This window comes from Protopterus annectens, chromosome 1.part1, assembly GCF_019279795.1.
Source record: "Protopterus annectens isolate FY-2018-M chromosome 1.part1, PAN1.0, whole genome shotgun sequence".
NCBI lineage: Eukaryota > Metazoa > Chordata > Ceratodontiformes > Protopteridae > Protopterus > Protopterus annectens.
In genome coordinates, this window is record NC_056726.1 from 966,523,780 (window position 1) to 966,547,355 (window position 23,576).

Below are 23,576 nucleotides of genomic sequence, written 5' to 3' on the forward strand. Positions count from 1 at the left end.
CAGAGTCAGTCACAGGTGTAGGAATATTCCCATTATGTGCAGTAGGAATATGCACACAGACCCAGCAGTTACCAACATTAAGGGGTATATGCATATGTATGCAAGGCAACATTTAAAGTATTAAATTAAGGATGCCATTTAGGTGCTGTTGGTTCAGTTTTAACCAAGTGCCTGTGTCTATTTTTAACAGTGTGAGGATGTGTACTAGTAAATGATTCAGTACTTAAAGTTCCGATAGGCACTCATGGTTCCAAATGACAGAAGCAGTTGAAACAAAATGATAAGAAGCACAACTGTAGTGCTGACTGGACCTTAGGAAAAACAAGCATGTTGGCACTGAAGAGTATTATAACTGGTCTGCAGTGTTGTTGAAATCTAGTATAACCTGACTCAAAGAGGAGATTGGAAGTACTAGAAGTAACTTGGGCTGTATCTGGAGAAGTGGTATTTCTGCAAAACTGACCTCTTACCTCCTCTCTTGAAGAGGGAGAAATGTCATTGTGTCAAGATTTGGGCATATCATAAGGTGGAAGGTGTGCAGAAGGGTAATGGTGGCTGGTCATCATCTGATGATTCTGGCTCTGTGAGTGAAAATTTCTCTGTCATAAATTATAAAATAAAAAAACAAGATGCCTTGCTCACAGAATAAAAACTATTTTAATACCATAAGGTTAAGTAAGCGCTTTCATCTTTTTATGCATAAGACATCATCAGAACCATTCACAATAAATAAATAAAAAAAAAATAAAACAACCTTAAATAACTCCCACCGTAAAAGGCACACCTCCTAATCAACCAGTCACATTAAGAATACTGAAATGACACTTAAACACACTCACATTAAAAGCAAAATAACAACTAAATTGTTAAAAATCTCGTTTAAAATAAAACTACAAAACATTAGCTCTTCTCTTCAACTTACTGAGAATAGAAATACCTTCATTAATACCAGGGAGCGTTGTAGCATCTAAATAAAGCTGTCATAAATTATACATAGCTCAGGAATGGGACTTTTTGTCTCTACATTTTTGTAAATCGCTGACTAGCTGCCTGAAGCTGTGATGACTATAGCCGTGCAGAATTATATTTTAAGCTTTTAACTACAGATTTATTTTCTTTAGTATTAGATTTTCCTTACCAGTCATTACAAGCTGACCAAACCTTGTTATTCATTAGATTTTCCAAAATTTTTATAAAAACTACTTTTTTCCAGAAACTTTAAAGTGCTATTATTTCTCATGAGCTCAGACCCATCGTGCCAAATAGTAGCATATGTCTCTACCATACTTGTTAAACATATACCTACCTGGAGTCCCCTGCTCCAGTTTCTTAAATTCACTTGTACTGGCACCCATTATAAAAAAAAAAAAACACTGTCATAACAAAGGGATAGATCTGCAACTATAATTAGGGTCACTTATGTTTCCAATGAGGGAATCCTTTGATGTCCTTCCATTTCACTGTTGCAATATTCATAATATTAGGGATCCCCTACCAAAAGACATTATACCAAAGCTTTTCGGTTTTGCTTTAAGGTATGCCATACGTCACATGTAAGCTTCTTGCGTAACATAGGGCATAAAGGTGAAATCTGGATGTACCATCCTCAGGACTTTGCTGCTAGTCTGAATGCCATTGCTTGATCATCAGTCTGATCTCCCGATGTTCATCGTGTTTCACTGTTGCAGTCATCACATTTGGGTTATCTGCTTGCAGTAGCCCTCAGTCTGCCTGATTATCAAAGTCTTGGGTCCTGCATCGGTTGCTATCTCATCTTCTGTGACGTTAGGTAGTCAGGGGTATAAAGCATGCAGCCGACGCCATTACATCAGTCTTTCTTGCCGTGCGGTGTCCGAAGCAGAAGCAGTTCACAAATGCCGGTCAGCTGACTCCTGAAATTTTCATTTTCGAGTTTCAGAACCGAAGTCTTCAACTAAAGCTAAGTACCCTGTTGGGGAAACTTTTTCTTGCTCTAAACCGATGTCAGTAAAAGTCAATAATTGTATTTCTCGTGGAAAGCAAATACCTGATAAAGATTTTCATTTGTACTGTATTCCTTGCCTAGGCCCTGACCACGATATACCTCGCTGTCGGTTTTGTGCCTTATTTAAGTAACGAGCTATTCGTCGTCTGTATATTTACATTTCTAAATATTTTGGTACTCTGTTCCATTATCCAGATATGTCTTCGGTTAGCCATCCGACTACCGACATTCCGAAAAAATACAAAGATAAAGACAGAGACAGGCTGCCTAGGTCCAAAGCTGCCAACGACGCTTCTCCTAAGCCAGTCGCCAGTTCGCTGGTACTCAGTGAGGCGCTTTCGCAGCCCCTGATACCCGCTACTTCAGATTCACAGGCCTCTACTGAGACCCATTCGGAGTCCGGTATGACGTGAGATGCTTCAACTGTGGAACCTGCGAATGTCTCTACCTTGGATGAGTCCAGAGCCACTGTGCAGGCACCGGCTTCTGAGGGTGTATTCAGGCCTACTTATTTGCATATTAAACCAACGCCATCTTCTTCTTCAAGGCCTAAATCTCAAACCATGCCTAGAAAACTGACGCCCAGACTGCGTGGTCAGACCTCTATGCCTAAAAAACAAATGATAAGAATGGCTGAAGACCTTATTGCTTTAATCAGGGGGAAGCCAACCCCCCCCCCCCCTCTAAGAGACCTAGGACTGAATTTGCTTATGATACTTCTGACCAGGATTCTAAAATTTCTGTTTCCTCTGATGACCAGGATTTACCCTTATCTACCTATGAGGATTCTGATGCAGAGGACTCTATTCCCTCTGCTTCCACCCCTGAGGGTTTCTCTTTTAGTTAAACCTTGCATACTCTTAGGGAGCATTTTCCTTGGGAAAGCCAGGATTACTCTGATTCTAAAAAGAGGCTTAAGGATTTCTTACTCCTGCCCCAGCACAGGCCCTTAGCTATCCCACCTGTACTAGACATTGTTGATGATGCCTTTTCGGAATCTAGCTTGGCCCCTGACTCTTTACCTCCTGCTCCCAGAAAACCTGATAGATATTACAGGGTTCCTGACTCTCACAAGTTCCTTTTTAAAAATCCTACTGTGGATCCTGAGACAATTTCACAGGGACCCAAGGGCATTAAGGCTACTACTGCCAAAAATCTTACCCCCTCTGATAGAGACTCCAGGGCGCTGGATAGATGGGTAAGAAGGTATACACTTCTGCAACATTGGCCATTAGGGCCTTAAATTGCCAGTTTCATATGTTGTATCAGCAGCATAATATTGAATTGCTTAAACAGAAAAATATGTTGATTCCTGACTGTGCTGAAAATAAGGATGTTAAGTTGTCAATCTCGCCTTCATTCTTGCTTGATGGGTTCGGAGCCGATCCTCGGCTCCGACTCGGCACTTGCTAAGCTCGAGAGTCACTTTTACCAGCTCGAGGCAGCCCCATATCCCATGATGCAAGGCGGTAAGTACGCAGATCTCGTTTGCCGCTTCGCTGATGAGGTCCTCCTTTTGCCAGCTCCTGGTAAGTGATTTAGATATTACTATTTTTGCCCCTTTTTCATCTTAAAACTTTATTTTTAACGTTTTTAGTTAGATTAAGTCCCTTTCTGACTAGAAAATCCCTCACTCCTTTATTTTTTTATTTTTTTTTTTAGTCAGGCCTTCTCCCCTCCCATCCCCCCCATCCCTTGTTAGGGTGTGTGTGTGTGTGTGTGTGTGTGTGTGTGTGTGTGTGTGTGTGTGTGTGTGTGTGTGTGAGAGGTTAGTTATATGATTATTTTTGGGATAACTGTTTCTTGGGACTGTGTTGTGTGTGTGTTTTTGGCAACCATGTCCAAGGAAAGGGTCTCAGGCTTTAAGAAATGTGACACGTGCTGTCAGAAGATGTCTCTGACAGATGGTCACACTTCTTGCTTATACTGCCTGGGACCTCTCCACCTGCAGGACTCCTGTGCGATTTGTCATTCCTTTAGCCAGAGAGTCCTGCAGGAGAGGAGAAACAAATTGATTTTGAGGGGCCTACTTAAACCGGAGGGCTCTCCGGCTAAGTCGGCCCCGAGTAAGACTTCCAAGTCTTCCAAGGCCCAGGCTTCTGTGTCTAAGCCTGCGGCCTCAGCTCCGACTCTTTCAGAGTCGAGATCGGCTCTGGTTGGAGTCGATCCTGGTTTGCACAAACCCTCGGCACCGATGGCTATCGGTGCCGATACTGGTTCGGTCACATCGGTGTCGGCTCCGATTGGTTCCGACCACCATGTGGCTCAGGCCGTGTCGGCGCCGACCGGCTCCGACACCCTTACCTTTATGTCTGTATCGGCTCCGGCCGGAGCCGATGCATCGAGACCTTCTGTCGGTGCCGAAAAGTTGTCGGCTCCGACGGCATCCATGGTTTCGTCGGCTCCGATGGTTCCTTTGAGGAAGAGGTCCAGGTCCCCTTCCTTGGAACCGATACTCGGCTCCGGCCTCTCCTCTCGGAACGGAGCCATCGGAGCCGATCATCCAGGCTTTCTGACCATGATTTAGAGAGGGTGGTCAGTAGATTATTAAAATCACAGGCACTGGCCCAGATGCTACATAGTCCGTGTCAACAGACGCCTATTAGTCCACACCCCTTGCAGTTCCTCCTTCGACTCTACCTCGGAGTTTGGAGCTGGAGTCTTCGAATAGTTTCTGCTATGGCTGAGGGACAGATACCCCCTTCTTCGCCCTCAGGCCCCACCCTTATCTCCTCTTTGAGAACCTCCCTAGAGGGAATCGGTGGTCGGGCTTCCTGGTCTCCTCCGAGGGGTGAGTGGCATCGGACCCTTGTCCCACCCCACTCTTCCCTTGGAGCCTCGGCGTTGGTGAGGTCGGCTCCGAGATCTGCCTCGAGCCTTCCCTTCGTGGGCCCTGGAGTTCCTGGTTCTTGGAACGGGTTCTCTCGCACATCCCTGGGGGGGGGCCTTCGAGCTGATGAAGAGTCTGCTGGCCTCTGGACTCTGCCAGCCGTCTGTTCCCTTAGCTCCTCCCTCTACGGTGCCTGTCGATATCTCTGCCATCTCTTGCTCCCGGACCCAGAGATCCTCCGCCTCAGGTTTCCCCACTGGGAAGAACCCCCTCTTCCGAGGATTCTCCTGATCAGTCAGGGGATCCTCCGCCAAGAGGACCTGTAAGAGGAAACACGTAGACTCCCGAGTCTATCACTTCAGATACCGACTTAGATGAGTCGGAGGGATCCCCAAGATCCCCCTCTGAGGATGTCTCCTTCTCAGACATCCTAGAACTTCTTAAACAGAGGGGAAACTGGCCCTCCAATAATCCCTCTGAGGATGAGTCGGTATACCTGGAGGCGTTTGGATCTCGGCCCTCCACCTCCTGGGTGTCTCCGCCTTTCGACCCCCTTATGCAGGTTATTGCTCGAAAGGCTTGGGCTGCTCCTGACTCTGTAGAGCCAGTTCCTAGGAGGCCTTCTAAATTTATTACTGCCCCTTCGGACAAGCAATTCCTTACGAAAGGTGTCCCTGCTGATGCCATGGTGGTGGCGGCTGCCACTAAGAAGGAACTTGCAGATCCTTCCGTACCTGTCCATCCTCCTAATAAGGACTCTAGGACCATGGATAGGTATGGTAAGCGGATGTTCTCTTCAGCGACCTTTGCTATGCTCGCTGAACTACTTATGTCACTTCACCAGACTCCAAAGGGATATCCTTAAGGAGCTAGGTGAAGTAGTACAGGATCCCACAGCTGCAGGGGCTCAAGAAAAAATTGCTTCGCAGTTAGGAACCCTTAATTCTATTGCTAACTCCTCCATGCGACTGATATCATATGCAGCAGATGGAGCGAGTGGGGCCGCAGGTACAGGTGTGGCTCTTAGACGCCAAGCCTGGATGCGGCTCTGTAATTTTGCAGATCCCTTTAAGGCGTCCTTCACAAACTCTCCCTTTGATGGGTCAGCTTTGTTTGGCCCTCAAGTGAAGGAAACATTGTCCAGGTGTGAGCAGGACGGCAAGACTCTTTCTGCCATAGGGGTCCGTTTTTCCACCCCTTCTAGACCTTACCCTAAAGGACAGAAGGGTGGCAAAATGTGGTTCCGCAAATCCCAAGGAGTCACGCCGGATTCACGTGGTCAGTTTACCCCTAGAGGCAGAGGGGGTAACAATAACAGACGCGCTCTAGAGGCAGAGGGGGTCCACAAAACCAGGGAAGCAGAGAGCCTCTCTGACAAGCCCTTTCAGCATCCCTGAGATGTTGCCCGACTGTCCATCCTTGGAGGCAGTCGGGGGAAGACTATCGCTGTACCCAGAAGCCTGGCTTTCCCTAACTCAAGACAGATGGGTACAGTCGATCATATCCGAGGGTTACAAAATTCCTTTCGAGGAAACTCCCTTCTCTCACTCAAATTCCCTTCCAGATGTACCACCCGGTCTAAGGGAAATTGCAGAGTTAGAAGTTTTAAAACTTCTGCAAAAAAGAGCCATTCAGCCAGTTACAACAGACCATTCAGAGCCCGGAATCTACTCAAGGTTCCTTTTGGTCCCCAAAAAGACGGGAGACTGGAGACCAATATTGGATCTCAGCAGACTCAACAAGTCTGTGAGAAAGACAAGATTCGAATGGTCACACTTCAGTCAATTCTGCCCTTCTTACAGAAGGACAACTGGATGTGCTCAATAGATCTTCAGGATGCGTACTATCACATAAAAATTCACAGACGCTCCAGAAGGTTTCTCCGCTTTTGGCTGGGGACCAGTCATTTCCAATTCAGAGCCCTGCCCTTTGGTCTCACTACAGCCCCCAGAGTGTTCACCAAATGTATGGCAGTGGTCACGGCTCACCTGAGACGTCAAGGATTCCAGGTGTTTCCATATCTCGACGACTGGCTCCTTTCAGCCACCACCAGGCATCAGCTTCTTCAAGCCAGGGATTACACAATAAATCTTTGCACTCAATTGGGCATCTCGATCAACTACGGAAAATCTTCCTTATTGCCCTGCCAGTCTATTACTTTCATAGGCGCAAACTTAAACACTGTTCGGATGTCAGCTACCCTCACAGACCAAAGAATCTCAGATATACAAAGTCACGTGAGAATCATCCTAGCCAGCAAGAAAGTACAAGCCACAATGGTTCTAAAGGTGTTGGGCCTCATGGCTGCGGCCATTAACCTTCTTCCCCTGGCCCGCTTCTATATGCGCCTTCTTCAGTGGATGTTGTTCACTCAGTGGTCTTACCAACAACTTCCGATGCGTCACCAAATACTGGTGACACAGATTTGCAAGAATCATCTTTCTTGGTGGATTACTTCTCCCCAGATTCACCAAGGCAGACCCTTTGTACCCCCAGCCCCAGTAGCCACTGTCAGTACGGATGCCTCCCTGATCGGGTGGGGGGGGCATTATCAGGGCAGGATGGTTCATGGGACGTGGCAACCGTTCGAATACCACCTGCACATAAATGTCCTAGAGATGAGAGCAGTGCTTTTAACGTTACAAGCCCTCAACGACTTTCTTCCCTTGGGGACAATTGCAGTCCACTCAGACAACATGTCTGTAGTATGGTATATCAACAAACAGGGCGGAACCAAGTCCTACCCCTTGTGTCGAGAAGCGCTCAGACTTTGGCAATGGGCGATCTCCTCTCATCGGTTTCTGGTAGCAATGCATATCCCTGGGAAAACCAACGTTTTAGCGGACAGATTGAGCAGAGCTATTCTCATGCCTCACGAGTGGTCTCTCAAACAATCTATAGTGGAGGAGGTTTTTCTAGAATGGGGCCGCCCATGTTGCGATCTTTTTACTACTCCCCAAAACAGCAAATGCCCAGACTTCTTCTCCCTCTTCCCACTGCCAGGCCATCCCCCCAGAGACGCTCTGACCCAGGATTGGCCCCAGGGACTTCTTTATGCCTTTCCTCCTTTTCCTCTGATTCCACAAGTAATCCAGAAAGCCACCGTTTTGAGAGCCAAAATGATTTTCATTGCTCCTTATTGGCCTCGACAAATTTGGTTTCCGTTGCTCCATCGTCACCTTTTGGTGCAGCCGTGGCATCTGGACCCAGTGCCAGACCTTCTGATGCACCAATCGGGTCAGCTGCACCGGTCTATCCCTTCTCTCAACCTCACAGCATGGTTGCTCCACTTCCTTCCTTAGCCAGGCTTCCTATGATCTCTAATCCTGTTAGAGACATCATAGTAGCTTCCTTAAAATCCTCTACTAGGAGGATTTATACTAGCAAATGGAAACGTTTTTCTTATTGGGTAAATGGCCAAAATATTGATCCCTTCACAGCTCCAGTACAAGCAGTTTTGGATTTCTTAGCGGAAATTTTTCACGCAGGCTCCTCTTCTTCCACGGTCAAAGTTCAGTTGGCTGCTATCTCGAACTTTCATGTCGGGTTCGCAGATCACAACATTATGTCCCACAGGCTTTGTAGAGCCTTCTTGAAAGGAATTTTTCTCCTGAAACCTCCAATCAGGAGTCCTCCTCCTCAATGGGACCTAAATTTAGTGCTGACATCCTTGATTCTTCCTCCTTCGAGCCAGTTGTTTCATGTTCCCTGAAATTTCTTTCATGGAAAACTTTGTTCCTGGTTGCTATTACATCGGCTAGGAGGGTGGCTGAACTTCATGCTCTATCTGTTCGCCCAGCGCGATTTAGTCTTCCACAAAGACAGAGTATCATTGAGAACTAATCCGACCTTTTTGCTTAAGGTCGCCTCAAAGACTAATTTGAATCAGGCTATTGATCTTCCTGTATTTTTCCCAAACTATTCAAACAGATCGAACAAAATTACATTATCTTGATGTCCACCGCCAACTCAGATATTATTTGGACAGAACAAAACAATTCAGGAAATCCGATCAACTCTTTGTTTCTTATGCTGATAACAAGAAAGGCCTTCCTGTCTCAAAAGTGACCTTGTCTAGATGGCTTTCTTCTGTCATCTCTGAAATTTATCAGCTCAGGGAAAACAGCTGTGCTCGAAACCTAAAGCGCATTCAACCAGAAGCTTAGCCACTTCCACAGCTTTTCAAGCTAGACTTCCATTAGACACTATTTGTGCAGCAGCCACTTGGGCCACTCCTCATACATTTGTTTCCCATTACAAATTGGATTTGGCCTCCAGGGACAGAGCCAGTTTTGGCTCTACAGTTCTCAAGAGTCTGTTCCATTGAGCCACCCAGGATAGAGGTGCTAGGGACGGTCCCATCAAGCAAGAATGAAGGCGAGATTGACAACTTAACATTGAGAAGTTATGTACCTACCATAACGCTCCATGTTAGTTGTCTTCTCGCCTTCTTTCTTGCGACCCTCCTCCTTCCCCAGGCCTGGACAGACCTTTCTTTCTTCAGGGAAGTATGCTTCTGAAGACCATACAGTGCTGGTCCTCCTACCATCCTTCAGGCTTTTTTCTCTCCTTCTTTCTTCCTTTTGGAAGTTATTTATGCTAGGTGCTATTGCCTATTGTCATCAAACGAGATCTGGGTACTTACCGCCTTGCATCATGGGATATGGGGCTGCCTCGAGCTGGTAAAAGTGATCTCGAGCTTAGCAAGTGCCGAGTCGTAGCCGAGGATCGGCTCCGAACCCATCAAGCAAGAAAGAAGGCGAGAGAAGACAACTAACATGGAACGTTATGGTAGGTACATAACTTCTCAATTTACAGGATTTAATGCATTCTGCTGAACAAGTTGGAAAATATACTTTGCAATGTGGTTTTGATTTACTAGTGGCATCTTGCAGGGCTGCTATCACTGGGTCTGTACTTAGAAGGCATGCTCGGCTTAAGGAACAATCATTGCTAGATCATGTTAAAGCTAAATTGCTGGATGCTCCCTTAAATCAGGACCGCCTGTTTGGCAACAAAGCAGAAGACGCTCTTAAAAAGATGGAGGAAAAAGCTAAATCTATGCAAACTGTTAAAGATTTCCTACAAGTACAGCCTCCAAGATTTAGTAGGCATTGGCCCTCTAAGAATCGGTCCTTTCCGGTCTCTTCCAGGCCTTCTCAGTCCAAACCCAGAACCAGTAGAACACCCAGGCTTCAGTCCCAGGTTACGCACAGGACTAAGCAGTGAGGGGCTCCCACTTCCAAATCAGGGAGTAGTAAGACTCCTCCCTATGGTAAACTGTCTCAATGACTTAACTTTAAAACTTCCAAGCAGTTCTCATCTGACTGCTCCTTTAGGGGGAAAGATTGCTCTGCAGGCAAAAAACTGGGAACTCATTACACAGGACAAATGGGTTCTAAATATAGTTTCCCGAGGATACAGATTTCACTTCCACACGTTACCAACCCCAAACGGTTGGCCAGATCTACCTCTAAATAAGTGGGCAGAGGCTCAAAAGCAAGTACACTCTCTGTCTTAACCATAAAGGCTATTCAAACTGTACCAGAAGAGGAAAAGGGACAAGGTTTCTACTCAAGACTTTTCCTGGTACCCAGAAAAGACAACTCATGGCGTCCGATCCTGGACCTTTCTATCTTAAATACCTTTTTGGTGATTCCAAAATTCAAGATGCTAACTCTTCACCAGTTGCTTCCTATGCTAGGCAAAGATGCCTGGTTGGCAACACTGGATTTAAAGGAAGCCTACCTACACATCCCAATCAAGGAATTGTGCAGAAGATACCTATGCTTCAAAGCAGGCTACATGCACTATCAGTTCTCTGCACTGCCCTTTGGCTTATCTACTGGGTCTAGGGTATTCACAAACTGTCTAGCTCCAGTCATTGCATTTTGCAGGCAAAGAAATGTTCAAATATACCCATACCTGGACGATTGTCTAATTCAGGCAGAAAGCCAGGACATACTTTTGAATCATCTGGCATTTGTACAAAAGGTGCTAACTTGTCTGGGTTACACCATAAATGAAAAGAAATCTCGTCTGGTACCCTGTCAATAAATTATATCCCTTGGAACAAGCTTGAACACAACTTCCCAGATGGCTTTCCTCATGCCAGAGAAACAAATTCATTTGACAACTTACTTCAAACTAGTGGCCACAAAAACCCTGCTATCTGCAAGGCAAATACTGCAAGCCTTGGGGTTCATGGCCTCCTGCATTCTACTAATTCCATATGCAAGACTGCATATAAGGAAACTACAGTGGTATCTAAAAGGCCTATACTGTCAACATTCTCAGGATCTAGAGGCAATAATTCCTATCATACCTTGCGTACGGTTAGAATTCCTTTGGTGGGCAGAGGCCTGCCACCAGAACAAGGGTCTACCATTCACTCTACCCCCTGCCACCCAAAGCCTAACAACAGATGCATCAGACTATGCATGTGGGGCTCACCTGGCAGGGAAGTGCATTCAGGGCAAATGGAACCCAAGTCAAATGCACCTGCATATCAATCAAAAAGAAATGTTAGCTGTACAGAATGCTCTGACAGCCTTCAAGGACCACATTCTTTCAGGACAATTAATAGTGAAGACAGACAACACCACTGTTATGTGGTAAGTAAACAAGCTGGGGGGTACTCATTCTTACCTCCTCTGCAGACTAACCATGGCTCTGTGAAACACAGCCTTGAGCTACCAGGTGCATCTCCAGGCTCAATTCCTGCCAGGAAAACTAAATACACTGAAAGACGAACTAAGCAGAAATCTCATGGACCCGCATGAGTGGAAACTGGAACCAAAGACATTCAACATGTTGATAAACAAATGGGGGAGCCCAGATCTAGACCTGTTTGCCTCCCCTCAGAACTACCAATTGGACAAATTCTGCACAAGGACTCCCCACAAACAAGCTTGGAAAGTGGATGCTCTGTCCTTCAGCTGGAAAAATCTATCAGTTTATGCCTTTCCTCCTCTGCCTGTCCTCTCCAAGGTACTACTAAAGATCAAACGGAACAAACCAAGGATGATACTGATTGCACTAAACTGGCCATGCCAACACTGGTATCCCCTCAGAGCCCCACCCTGCTGTCACAGCAGGAGAGCCAGATTCTGCACCCCCAGCTTCAAACCCTAAACCTGACAGCCTGGCTAATTACCTAATCTCTCCATTACCATCCCTCAGTAAACAAGTGTTGGATATCATTTTGGAGGCAAGGAGGCCTAGTACTAGAAAATGTGGAAAAATGGAAAAGATTCTTTGCCTCGAACCAAACTCAAGGGATGGCCACAGCAGTGCCCAATTTACCTCAGATTCTTCAATACTTAACTGAGATGCTTCACAAGGGCCTTTCCTTTTCCTCCATCAAAATTCACACCTCAGCCATTTCAGCTCATTACAACACAGAACCACCCCTCTTTTCCCATCCACTGCTCATGCAGTTCCGTAGAGGGGCCAAAAACTTAAGACCACCCAGGAGAGCCCCAACTCCACCCTGGGACTTTAACTTTGTATTGGAAAAACTCACTCTTCCTCCTTTTGAGCCAGCTGCAGAGTTAAAATGCCTTTCTTGGAAAACAGCTTTCCTTTTAGCTATCACTTCAGCAAGAAGGGTATCTGAATTACAGGCCCTTATGGCAGTGGAGCCTTTCATAATCTTTCATGCGGACAGGGTGTCTCTCAGGACCGATCCTTGCTTCATGCCCAAGGTGGTATCCAGTGTGGCTCTTAATCAATCCATTCATTTGCCAACCTTCTTTTCTAACCCACAGAACAAAGTGGAACGTGTACTGCACTCCTTAGATGTGCACAGACAACTTAGATTTTACTTGGACAGGACTAAACCTCAAAGGAAATCTGAACAACTGCTGGTGGCATTTGCTGCAGGGGCAGAGGGGAAGGCTATTTCAAAGCAAACCATTTCTAAGTGGATAGGCAATTGCATTCATTTCTGCTATAAGCACCATGAAAACCTATCCCACAGGGGATTAGACCCGGTTCAACCATGGCTGCATCTACCTCTTCAGCCTTTCTCAGAGGTGTCCCTACCAGAGACATCCTAGAAGCTGCCACCTGGAGTTCTGTACATACTTTCACCAAGCATTTCACCAAGCATTACCATTTGCCAATTTTCAGGCTTGCAGGGCCTTATAGCTGGTCCTAATGCTATCTAAATTCCTTCTCCCATCCTTAGCTTTGGAAATCTACCCAGATGTGATGACTGCAACAGTGAAACATGGTGAACATAGTACAGTTGTGTACACTTACCATAAATGTAGATGCTCGAGTGTATTCACTGTTGCAGTCCTGGTTACCCTCCCTCCAGCCCCCTGACTTCTTTTGGCTATACCTCTTCTCTCCTTTACTGTGCTTAAAAGCTTTTTGGTGTATTTGCTTTTTTGTTGGAGGTATAACCTTTATATATATTTAGTTACTTCCCATTATGGGGGCACCTGACATCTGGGGCAAGAAAAACTGATGTAATGGCGTTGGCTGCATGCTTTATACCCCTGACTACCTGACGTCACGGAAGATGAGACAGCAACCGAAGCAGGACCCAAGACTTTGATAATCAGGCCGACTGAGGGCTACTGCAAGTAGATAACCCAAATGTGATGACTGCAACAGTGAATACACTTGAACATCTACATTTATGGTAAGTGTACACAACTGTACTTTCTGTTGGTGGTTCACCAAGCCGTTGCAGATAAATGCCCCGCTGGAGTTATTTTTTACTTATCTTTTTTTATTGTTGCTTGTGGGGTTTCATGTCATCCAAGAAGGGTAAATGCCATTGTGGGAGACAGATTCCCTATAAAGATCGCCACAACCATTGTTTGCCTAGGTGTCAGACCTTTGTATCTAAAACCTTTTGTAGTAGACTTCTTCTTTGACAATTTATCTTGAAAATCAGCATCTTAAACTTCTTGCGAGGGACAGCCATCAGTAAAAAAGGCAACCAACAAGCCTCCGCCGGAATCTTCTGCTGTTCAGCCTCCAGTGGATGTCTCTCCCGAGGCAAGTGAATACCCGGCGGTTCCCCTGGCTTTGTCATTGGATTCCTCTGCCATGACCAGGGTGGAGGCCAGCAGGGAATCTGACTTTTAGCACATCCTAGGAGACATTGCAGGTGTTCATTTTGGATGGTCCACGGCGGATTTGCTCCAAGGGGCCTAGGGGTGTTCCTCAAATTTTAGTCACAGAAGAAATCCCTTCTACCATCATTGAATGCCGTCCTGTGTCAGAACCTTCCAATTTTTTGTAAGGCAAATGTCCCATTGAAGAAAACATAAAAGACTAAACATATCGCTCCTGCTCCTAAGAATCTGCAAAGTGAATGGCAGCCCTTCATTCAGGGTTTGTTTAGTGCTTTACTGACATTGAAATCTCTTCAGGGAGTTTTTGTTCCAGCTCCCCTTGGTCCTCTACTTCACAAAAAAGACCTAGGGAACAATATTCCTGTGAGGATGATCTGGATTTGGATGAGGGATCCCTTGGTTATTCTTCTCAGATTACCCCTCCTTTGGGCTATGGATCAGAAGAAGAGGAATCTACCAGTCTTGATACTCCCTTTGATAAAATTTCTTTTGGAAACATGCTCTCCAGGATGATGAAGTTCTTTAAATAGGATTGTGTTCAGGTTTCTGAGATACTTAAAAGATACTGTGAGTTGCCGCAGATGGAATCTCCTAAACCTTCTGCTGTTCCTCCTGTTTTGGCTGCCTTGTTGGATGCATTTTCTAATGTTCTAAGGCTTCAGACTGTCAACTCGCAGGAAACCTGATAGATTCTATAAGGTGCTCGAGGACTGTAAAGATGTAATGTGATCCTATCTCGCCTACATTCTGTACATATGGGTTCGGAGCCGATCCTCGGCTCCGACTCGGCACGCTATACTATAGAATGAAGTCTCTTATTGGCTGAGCCTCCTCATATCAGAGGATGCCCCACTACTGCTTCCCCAGATCTCGTTTGCCGCTTCTACAGCACTTACAGGAATCCTGTAGCGTTTGCCACGCTTTTTCCTCTCGCGTGCTCCAAGAGAGGAAAAATAAGTTGATTTTGAAAGGGCTTATTACCCCTTCTTTTGAGGAAGCCCTATCTTCTTCTTCTTCCCCGTCAAGGAAGAAAAAATCTTCGGCTCCGACCAGCCCGTCTGATCCGACAGCAAAAAAGTCTAGGCAGGCTTCTCCGTCCACGGACTTTGGAGCCGAGGGCGGAACGGTCTGCCTCGATGTCTCCAGCCTCGACTCCTCTGACTTTGGAGCCGAGAGCTCGGGCGTCGAGAGGCGAGTCACCTTCATCGGCTCCACTGCCTTCGGAGCCGATGAAGGTTGCCCGCTCAGACTCTTCCCCTTCGGTGCCGAAGTTCACATCAGCTCGGAGGGAAATTGCAGTAGTGGTGGAACCTCCCTCGGCGCCGATACTTCTCGAATCCATTCGGAGCCGGTCCCCCAGTCTTTCGGAGCCGGCGGAGAAGTCAACTCGGACCCGGTCGGTCTCTTCTCGGTCGTTGAGGATGTCCGATTCGGATGTAGACAGGGTGCTTCAGAGGCTTTTTCAGTCTCCGGTCTTTCAAAAGTTGGTCTCAGCTCTGGCCCAGTCGGCTCCGGAGCCGATTTCCCACCCTGCCATCTTAGTTCCTCCTCCAACAGCTTCGGCACCGTTGGAGTCGGTGTTGGTGGAGCCGGTGGAAGTTGTAGGGTCGGCTCCGACCCTAACTCCAACTCTGCCCTTCGGGTCGGTGTTTGGTACACGGACCTCCTCTGTCGGCCCCGGGGGTGACGCTTCGGGACCGATTCTTTCAGTTCCTAGCCTCCCTCTCGGTGCGTCGGCGGCGGGAGTTCCGTCTGCTGTTGTGGCCTTGGGGGTTGAACCTTCCCAGGACTCTGGGGGTCCCGCCTTCACGGCCATGAGGAGTGCCTTGGCCAAATCCTCTCTGGCCACTTCTACCTTCTCACCGCCACCTTCCCTTGGCACGGAGACTAGTTCCTTTGCAGTCCCCCTGTCTCATGACAGCGGAGCCATGGGGCCTGAGGTTACCCCCGTCAGTTCCTTCTTCCGGAGGTCCCTCCGAAGCGTCTTCGGAGGAACCTCCGAGGAAGAAACAGTGCAAGAGGAAGCACGTCGACTCCCCTGATGAGTCTCTCACCTCGGATACTGACCTCGATGATGCGGAAGGGTCCCCCAAGTCGTCCTCGGATGATGTATCCTTGCGGACATCTTGGAAATCCTTAAGCAACGAGGCAACTGGCAGTCCAAACCCCCTTCTGCTGAGGAGTCAGTGTTCCTCAAGGCCTTCGGGGCTCAGCCCTCCGCCTCCTGGGTGTCTCCGCCTTTCGATGAGCTCCTGGATTTGATCTCTCGAAGGGCGTGGGAACATCCGGATTCTGTTGAACTGGTGCCAGCTCGCCCCAATAAATTCCTTTCAGCACCCCCGGATAAGGACTTTCTTACCAAAGGTGTGGCTGTAGATGCCTTGGTTGTGGCATCTGCTACCCAACAAGATGTGGCAGAGGCTTCAACATCCGTCCATCCTCCTAATAAGGAGTCTAGGAGCATGGATCGGTATGGGAAGCGCACCCTTGCTTCAGCAACCTTTACATTAAGGTCCCTGAATTACCTGACTCATTTTACGAGACTGCAGAGGGATCTGGTCAAGGAGCTTTCAGATACCCTCTCTGGTAACCTACCTGAGCAGTTGGCCCAGACGGTTAACTCCCAGTTGGCTACCCTGTCCTCCCTATCCAACTCGTCCATGAGGCTCATTTCGTATGCAGCCGAGGGAGCGAGCAGAGTGGCGGGCACAGGTGTTGCTCAACGGAGACAAGCCTGGCTACGCCCGTGTCATTTTGCGGAGGCCTTTAAGTCTTCCTTTGCCGACACCTCCTTTGATAGGTCCTCCCTTTTTGGTCCCAAGGTAAAGGACACTTTGACTCGCTGCGAGCAGGAGGGCAAGACTTTAACTGCCGTAGGGGCCCGGTTTTCCACTCCCTTCAGGCCTTATCCCAAGGCTCGAAGAGGAGGGAAAATGTGGTTCCGTAAGTCTCAAAAGTCTTACTCATCGCAGCAGAGCGATTCCCCTTCTAGAGGCAGAGGAAGGGGAAATTTTTCAGGGAGACGCCGTCCCAGAGGCGGCGGAGGCCCCCGCAACACAGGAGACCACGAGTCCTTTCGTGGCTCCTCCTCCTTCCAGCATCCCTCAAGGAGTGCCCGACTGTGCAGCCCGAGCCAGTCGGGGTCGTTTTTCGAGGCACCTAAAGGCCTGGGAAAGTATCACCCAGGACCAATGGGTGCTCCGAATCATCGCCGGAGGTTACACCATTCCCTTCTCTCAACCCCCTCACCGTCCCAAAGAATCCCGGACCCGCCACCCAGTCAATGGGATATGGCAGCCATCGAAATTTCAAAGCTGCTTCAAAAGGCGTCATCCAACCTGTCCCCGCAGATCAGACCGGATCAGGGACTTACTCGAGATTCTTTTTGGTACCAAAAAAGACCGGGGACTTGAGGCCCATTTTGGATCTCAGCAAATTAAACCGATCAGTGAAAAAGTCCAAATTCCGGATGGTCACCTTGCAAACCATTCTCCGCTTCTGGAGAAGGGTGTTTGGATGTGCTCCATAGATCTCAAGGACGCCTATTATCACATTCTGGTAAATCAGGCGTCGAGGAGACACTTGCGCTTCAGCCTAGGGGACAGTCATTTCCAGTTCCGTGCATTGCCATTTGGTCTCACCACAGCCCCCAGGGTGTTCACCAAATGTTTGGCAGTGGTGACTGCTCACCTGAGAAGTCTAGGATTCCAGGTGTTTCCATACCTAGACGACTGGCTCCTAACTGCCACCTCAAGGCATCTACTCTTAAGAACTCTAGCTGCCACTATCTCCCTAGGCAGCTCCTTAGGAATCGCCTTCAATTGGACAAAATCCGTATTGTGGCCATCACAGCGTATTCTGTTTATTGGTGCAGAAATAGACTCAAGGCAGATGCGAGTCTATCTTCCTGTGGAAAGGATAGCAACATTGCAGTCTCAAGGTGCGGGCGTTACTCCTCAGACGTCGAGCTACAGCGAGAATGGTCCTGCAGCTGTTGGGTTCCATGTCAGCCACCATTCTTCTCGTTCCTTTTGCAAGGTTACATATGAGGATACTCCAGTGGCTCCTCTTAGCCCAGTGGTCTTATCAAGACCTCCCCCTCAGTCACCACATTTTGGTAACAGAGACGTGCAAGCAGGATCTTCGTTGGTGGCTTCATTCCTCCAACCTGGATCAGGGGCGACCCTTAGTTCCCCCATCCCCCTCAGCCACGTTGACTACGGACGCCTCCCAGACAGGGTGGGGGGGACATTATCTGGACAAGGTCGGGTCCAAGGCACGTGGCACTCGACGAGAATCTTCTCCACATCAATATCCTGGAAATGAGGGCGGTGCTTCTAACGTTGCAAGCACTACACGACCACCTTCCCCAGGGGACGATTGCCATTCAGTCCGACAACATGTCAGTAGTCTGGTACTTGAACAAGCAAGGAGGGACCAGATCTTACCCCCTTTGCAGAGAGGCCATGAAGGTATGGGATTGGGCGATTGCTACCAAACGCTTTCTATTGGCAACACACATTCCGGGGACATCCAATGTGATAGCCGACAGACTGAGCAGGACTATTCTCTCCCCACACGAATGGTCCTTGAATCACAAAGCGGTAACACAGATTTTCACGAGATGGGGAATCCCATGTTGCGATCTTTATGCAACTCCCCTCAATGCAAAATGCCAGCAGTTCTTCTCTCTCATTCCAGCTCGGGGAGACCCCAAGGATGCTCTAGTCCAAGCTTGGCCCCGGTCTGCTATACGCCTTTCCTCCGGTTCCCCTTATCCCCAAGGTGGTTCAGAAGGCGATTCGCTTGGGAAGCAAAATTATTCTAATCGCCCCATACTGGCCTCGTCAAGTATGGTTCCCCTTTCTTCGCTAGTATGCATTGGACGGTCCCTGGTTCCTGGACCAAGTTCCGGACCTTCTGATTCATCAGTCAGGACAGCTCCATCAGTCCCTCCATTCATTGAAGCTAACAGCTTGGCTACTCCTCTTCCGACCATAGTTAGGAGCCATTCTTTCGACCCTGAGGTTATGCATATTTTGTCCTCGGCCCACAAGTCCTCTACAAAAAAGATGTATAGCAGTAAATGGAAGAGGTTTGCTATTTGGGCTCAACTCCGAGAATTAGACCCTATGACAGCTTCTGTGTCAGAGGTTCTGAAGTTTTTAACCTCCCTGTTCAACCAGGGTTGTTCGGTGTCCACCATCAAAGTTCAATTGGCGGCTATTTCCAATTTTCATGAGAACGTAGAACCACCTTTAATGAGCAATAAGTTGTGCAAAGCCTTTATTAAAGGAGCTTGGCTTCTTAGGCCACCTATATCGCATCCTGCACCATCGTGGGACCTTAACGTAGTGTTAGGCGCATTAACCGCACCCCCCTTTGAGCCGGCAGCAACCTGTGACTTGAAATTTCTTTCTTGGAAGACTGCCCTTCTAGTTGCTATCACATCAGCCAGGCGAGTTTCAGAACTTCAAGCCTTATGCATCAATCCACCATACCTGATTTTTCACAAGGATAGAGTTTCTCTAAGGCCAAACCCATCCTTTATACCAAAGGTTTGTTCTAAATTTTGCTTGCAACAATCTCTGGAATTACCAGTTTTTTTCCCTAAGTATACAGACAGAGCTGAGTATACATTTCACACCTTAGATGTGCACAGACAGTTACGTTTCTATTTGGATAGGACACAACAAGCACGAAAATCAGATCAACTTTTCGTGTCTTTTTCAGACAATAAATTGGGCAAACCCGTCACGAAAGTCACTATTGCCAAGTGGATCAGAGACTGTATCAGTCATATTTATCACATTTCAAATAAAGAGCTTACAATTCCTGTGAAAGTTCATTCTACCAGGGCTATGTCCACTTCGGCAGCTTTTCATTCCAAGCTCTCTATTAATGACATCTGTGCAGCTGCTATGTGGTCTTCTCTACATACCTTTATTTCTCACTACAAATTGGATGTGGCATCCAGGGGCCGAGCTTCCTTCGGTTCCACGGTTCTCCGGACCGTTTTCCAGTGAGCCACCCAGGATTTAGGTGCTAGGGACGCTGTCCCATATGTACAGAATGTAGGCGAGATAGGATCATATTACATCTTTTAGTTATGTACTTACCATAACTTTAGATGTATGGGATCCATCTCGCCTACATTCCTAATAACCCACCCTCCTTCCCCCTGCCTTGGAGGCCAGAAGAGACCGAACGGTCCGAATACAACTGTTTTTTCCTCTCTTGAAACACCTGGCAATCTTATAACAACAGTCTATGTGTGTGTTCATGTGTGCGGACAAACAAGATCTGGGGAAGCAGTAGTAGGGCATCCTGGGATATGAGGAGGCTCAGCCAATAAGAGACTTCGTTCTATAGTATAGCGTGCCGAGTCGGAGCCGAGGATCGGCTCCGAACCCATATGTACAGAATGTAGGTGAGATGGATCCCATACATCTAAAGTTATGGTAAGTACATAACTAAAAGTTTTGTACAAGTGTCCTTCTGATGACCCCTCGGTAGTGTCTGTAGCTTCTGACAAGACATATCAATTGCTTCCTTCTCCCGAGTTACTGCCCCCTGGTAAAGATAGCAGGACCATGGAAAGTCCAGGCAGCATATATCTCAAGATCTTAGAGCAAGAAATCTGGACAAAGACATAAGTAATGGGAAGACAAAGGCCCCAAAATTGGGACAATTTGTAAATCTTGCTCTTACAAGCATAGAAAGTTGTTAGCATAGCAGGTTTTGAAATCATGTGAATTTTCTGAAGAGTATGAAGTCTGAAACTCAAATGTCTTTCATTATTTTCTGACTTTAATTTTCAATGGCTTGGCAGTAGTTTGCCAGAAGATCACAGTTTTCTGAAAAATGGACCAAAAATATGAGCAAATATCTGGGCATTCTGCAGAAATCTGTACAATTGAGAGGTATGTTAGGCAAGAAGGTTTGCACCTCTGCTACTTTGGCTTTTAGGGCTGTTAATTATCAGACCCATATGTCCAGGTATTTGTTGGATATTCTCTGCCATTCTTGTCAAATTATTTGTCATCTTCCAGACTATGAAGGTAAAACTTCTGCTGTTTCCCTGTTAGGGACTTCCTACCAGGTGGCTCGTCATGCCATCAAATGTAGTTATGATGCAACAGATGCTTCCTCTAAGGCTGCTGCTTTTGGGTCAGTGATGAGGAGGTATTCTTGACTTCAGCTTCAACCCTTGCCTGATATTAAGGCTAAGTTGATGGATGCCCTCTAAATAATAAACACGTGAAGCTGCTGCTGCTATGTTTAAGTCCCTTCAGGATAAGGGCAAGGCTTTAGAGGAACTTGACTCATTGCATCCGAGTGATGCCTCCAGCTTCTGTGGCTCAAAGAACTAAGGCTGTTAGCTTGTGTGAAGGTGTATCTGCAGTTAACTCCTACCGATACCTCTAGGCATCAAATATTTTTTGTTCATATTTGCATCAATAATTCTAAAACCATGCTGTGTACTAGGTTTTAAACAATTTTGTCTTAAACTTACACAATGGCAAACTCAACTGCATTAATATTTGACCTCTGTCTAGTGCTGGTAAGCATATATTAAGTGTTATTTTTACGATAGTAATTTGTATAGATATAATTTTCACATTTTTCTAAATATCTCAACAACCAAGTAACACAGACTCCTTAGCCTCATATGACTGCTCTCAGGTAGGTAAATAAAATGCTGCTGACAGTATGTATGTAACTTGAGTTGTTGAGATATTGTAAGTTGTTTACAAAATATTACAAATGTAATAGTTACTGTGTTTACTGTGACTTATAAAATTCAGTTTAAGACCTAGAACCTAAACCACTGTTGAAATAGTTGTGCTGAAGAGTTTGTCATTTATACTACTTTCATAATTTCTATGGTTACAGAGATATGAACATTTGTTTGAAATGTGAGGACATAATTTGATTCTGTCAAAAGGCTTAGGTTGCACCCACTGGAATTTCAGTACAAACTTTCTGAGCTCCATTGAAGTGAATGAGTTAAGAGAAATGCACTTTACTATGTGCATACTTGTCATCCTCCCAATGTACATCCCCCACTGGTGCTAGTGGAAAGGACTAAGGCTCCTTGATTGCTGGGTCACTGTTGGGGCATCACATATATTGGTGGCCAGTGGTGGGATTTCCACATGTTACGATTCAGTGGTGTGGGTATTAAATTCCTGTAGCCTATAAACAGTGGCCACTGAAGAAGGTATTTGTACTCTGAATCAGCCACACAATGAACATTCAGAGTTTCATATCACAATTTTTTTTGTGTTAGCTTAGTTAGTCAGGGAGAGCAGGCAAGGATGTCAGCAGAGGAGTACGGCAAGCTGACAAGGAGCCAGCTGTCTGAGATGTGCCAAGCCAAAGGACTGGTGCATATCGACTTGACTATAGTAGAAATGATTGCAGCCTTGGTCACATTTGCATCGGAGACCAGCAACCAGGAGGACAATCAGACTGGCCTTGGGAATGTAACACTCTCAGAAAATGGACAGTTCAACCTTTCCACAGTGGACTTAAAAATCCATATGAAGTTAGAGAATTAAACTGGAGGCCAAACGTTTGGAACTTGAATCAGCATAGAGACTGGGGCAGGAGAAACAAATGGAATTATAAGCAGCAGAGAGACTGAGATGTGTGGAAGCTGAAGAGAAGGAGAGGCAGTGGCAACATGAAAAGGAGATACTGACTCTTCACCAGGTCATGGAGGTAATAGGGAAGGGAGTAACCAAACCTCAGAAGCATCAAAGGTCAGTAGATTTCTTCCACAGTTTACAGAAGGTGATAATTTTGACAGTTGTATTCATATGTTTGAAAGGGTATGTAAACAGTATAATGTTGACCACGGGCTTTGGGTATGGTTCCTGACCCCCTTACTCCATGGCAAAGCTGTAACCGCTGTTTCTAAATTGTCTGGTACTGATTGTGTAAATTATAATATTGTTAAAAATTGTCTGTTAGAGTGCTTTAAGTTAACACCTGAAGCTTATAGGAAAACGTTTTGTGAGCTTAGACCCAAGGCAGAGGAAAGTGTGTTTGAATATATTGTTAAGTTAAGCATTTATTTTCATAGATGGGTGAGTAGTTGTCAGGTCACCACTTTTGAAGGGCTGGCAGACCTTTTGGTGTGGGAACAAGCCCTTAGCACTTTGCTTGAGGGCATGATAATCTGGTTAGCTGATAGGCAATGCAATACAGCAGATGAGTTGGGGAAAAAGGGAGACCTATACCTAGCAAGGAGGGCATCACTGCACAGGAGAGGGATAGCCAGTGCTGCTGATGGGTCTAAGGGAACTCATGGTGGACAGCCTAAATCGCCCCAGCAGAGTCCACCAGTAGCACGGGAAGCCAATAGTTCAGGTACATGGCCAGGACTAAGGATTAAATGTTTTAAATATGGATGCCCATGGAGGCAAGGTGGGGAGCACAAGGTAGGATAGCCAGTAAGTGGGAATGACAGCCAGTAGTAAGGTGTCTAGAGACAACAAGGGTACCAAACTACCACAAGAGATATCCTATCTTAGTAGATGGGAAAGAGGCTACTGCTGAGAGAGAGACAGCCTCTAACCTAACCATTGTGAAACCTGCAGTGGTTAAAGAGGAGCACAACTTGCAAGGGCAGTCTACTCCATTCAGAGCTTTAGGAAAG

At 46.6% G+C, this 23,576-nt stretch overlaps 1 protein-coding gene across 1 annotated transcript in view; it reads left to right on the top strand.

The window, feature by feature from the left end:
* The window catches only part of NOL10 (nucleolar protein 10), a 1,716,803-nt gene that overhangs the window by 219,163 nt on the left and 1,474,064 nt on the right, over positions 1-23,576 (top strand). The gene's annotated exons all lie outside the window — the stretch shown is intronic.